The sequence below is a fragment of the Hemitrygon akajei genome, chromosome 4 (assembly GCF_048418815.1).
Source record: "Hemitrygon akajei chromosome 4, sHemAka1.3, whole genome shotgun sequence".
Classification (NCBI taxonomy): Eukaryota; Metazoa; Chordata; class Chondrichthyes; order Myliobatiformes; family Dasyatidae; genus Hemitrygon; species Hemitrygon akajei.
Genome location: NC_133127.1, coordinates 13,383,754 through 13,386,570, shown reverse-complemented (window position 1 = coordinate 13,386,570; position 2,817 = coordinate 13,383,754). Strand labels below are relative to the sequence as shown.

The 2,817-nt window shown below is 38.8% G+C and overlaps 1 long non-coding RNA gene across 1 annotated transcript; it reads left to right on the top strand.

Annotated features, from left to right (window-relative positions):
* The first annotated feature begins 1,591 nt into the window (after positions 1-1,591).
* On the top strand, positions 1,592-2,520 carry LOC140725878 (uncharacterized). Its single transcript, XR_012098497.1, has 3 exons — positions 1,592-1,647; positions 2,105-2,204; positions 2,319-2,520. It is a non-coding gene; the product is annotated as an uncharacterized lncRNA (long non-coding RNA).
* Positions 2,521-2,817: the final 297 nt, after the last annotated feature.

The following is a 2,817-nucleotide window of genomic DNA, read 5'->3' as shown; positions in this document are numbered from 1 at the left end:
TGCGTTAATATTTCCTTTGTATTTTAATTGTATGTTTTATTTCTGTTAATTTTCCCCATATCATTGTTTTTTAATAAAGTATAAATATTTAAATAATTTTACAGATTGTCTCAATATGTTGTAACACTTTTCACGTAACGCTCTTTTATAGTTGAGTATAAATCAATTAAATATTTAAAACCATTTATAACGCTGCAGTTTGCTGTTCTGATTTTCGTTCTATAGCTTACTTCTCGATTTTTTTTCTTTCGTTCCCTTCTGGCCGCGAAACAGACAGCGCTATCTTCTTCAGTAGTCGCAAATCGTCAGATGGTGTCACCTTGACCCGATTCCGACCGACCCGGGTCTGAGGTAACTACAGTCAGCGTAACTGAGTGAGCGGACTTCAACTGCTGACATTTTTCTAACGAGAAAATTATCCAGTAGCCGGTATTAGTCATTCTGCATCTCTCATTTTGAGGAAGCTTTCAATATCTGTTTAACATCGCACGCCAAGTCCTCGCATCTTCATTATGTCGTTGGCCGGTTCCAATAAATCTACGAGCCGGTTCAAATCTAATGATTCGCTGAATAATTCGCTTTCTGTAACAGGGAATTGACGGAGAGCATTTTAATTATTGCGGAGAAATTGCGTTAAATATAATTTGATAAGGACCGCGTTCTAAATGTGTCTGCGAGATGCAATTTGCCCTCTCTACAAGTTGGCGCGAGTGTTATTAAGAGTTACCGATGAGACCGTGGCAAGTTTAGCAGGATAAGCAATAAGCAAGGAGATAATGCTCTCTAACGTACATTGTCAATACTTCGTGGCGTTATATGGCCGAGGGAAAGGACGTGGGCAAGAAGGGGCAGCCGTTACAATTGAAGTCGCCGATTATGAAATCGTTCAGTGACGGCGAGTCAGAGATGCGGGTGAAAGGCAGAGAATTTCAGCCAAAGAGAAAGAACAGACCTAACTCCGGAAAAGGGAGCGAGGGCGAATTAAAACACGAAGAAAACAAAGCTGAAAAGACAAACAAATTAAGACAGCGAGGATAGAATGGGGTGGGGATAGGAGTGAAGAAATCCCTTGTTAAATCAGGCCTTTGACCAGCGACCAAGAGGACTCCCAGCAACTCAACTCTCACCTAAAGCAAGACCCTTATAATCAAAACAACGTGTATCCCTTTTCTAATTAACTATTTAATATCTAATATATACGTATTGAATCATGTAATCGACCGATTCCTACCTCTATATTTATGTTATCAATCTATTTATCGTCTATTTAATCTATATCTCTTTTCCACATGACTATGCTTTGGTTTGTGTTCCTAACTCTCTCAGATAACGGCGCCATCATTGGATTCTACAACTCCTGTTCCTAATCCTTATGACTTATTTCTTATTTTTCCTTGTTGTATTTGCAGAGTTCGGTTTTGTTTGCACATTGGTTGGTTGCCCGTCTTTGTTTGTGTGCAGTTTGTTATTCATTCTAATATTCTAATTTGTTTCTTTGTATTTACTGTGAATACCCGAAAGTCGATAAATCGCAGGGCAGTATATGGTGACATTTATGTGCTTTATTAATAAAATTTACTTTGAACTTTGAAGGAGGAAAGATTAACAGAATTCGGGATCGCTATCAAATCCCAGAGAAACGGAAATGTAATTAGTAGCAATCTCATTCACCCCACCTTTTAAAATTTCGTTGAACTAAACTACAAACTGGGAGGGTTAATAAAATACGTTATAAATTACATTAATTGCTGAATGTATATTAAACTAAATTAGTGTCATTTCATTTCGATCAATACAACCGAAAGTGATAACTATTTGACCTCTAATATTTTTGTTGGTGGTATTGTGATTTTATTTAATAAATTTGTATTAACAAATGGACGCCTGTTTCGTTTTCCTAGCTGGAGGGGCTTTTGACTGTTGTTATTCGCGAGGCGGCTGTAGAATTTGTATTGGGATATAAACTGTTTTGAATGAAATCTCAGTAGAACAAGAGGGTACTCTTTCCGTATGTTTGGAAAAATAAAAAGAACTCGTGTTTGTAAATGGAGTCTGCCTGACTCAAATGTAAGGTGACTTTAAATAGCGTTTTATTCTATTTTAGGAAGAATGCCTAAGTGGTAGATGGTGTGAAATTAAACGGTCTGTGACATCATAAGACTCCAAGCGACAGCTTCGCGCTAAGTAACAACACGAATTTAACGGTAGTCTTTCCTTAATCCACAAAATATATAAATTAATTATTTAAATACAAATTAGCCGAATTAATGCTGAAGGGTCTTTGATGAGAAACATTAACTCTATTTCTCTCTCCCCAGGTGCCGCCTTGCCTGCAAAATGTTTCCAGCTTTTTGTCGATATGAATCCTCTTTCAGGAATTGGCTGGGTCCGTTTTTTCGCCACTCTCCTGCTGTACGTAGGGGAAGCTAATGCGATGCAGCCTCAAATACAGGGCTTAGTCGGAGTTGTTAACCCTTACGCCATGTGGATCGACCACGGGTGAAATATGAGTATTAAACACATTTCAGAGCATCTGTAGACTACAAGTGTGTGTGTGTGTGTGTGTGTGTGTGTGTGTGTGTGTGTGTGTGTGTGTGTGTGTGTGTGTGTGTGTGCGTGTGTGTGTGTGTGTGTGTGTGTGATAGAGAGAAAGAAACAGAGATTACTCTGTGTGTGAGAGAGAAACATTATTGTGTGTGTGTGTGAAAGAGTGAGAGAGATGACTGTGAGTGACTGTGTGTGTGGTGGGGTGAGTGTGTGTGAGGGGTAAGTGTGTGCATATATGTGGAGCGGTACGTGTGAGTATTTATGTGTGTG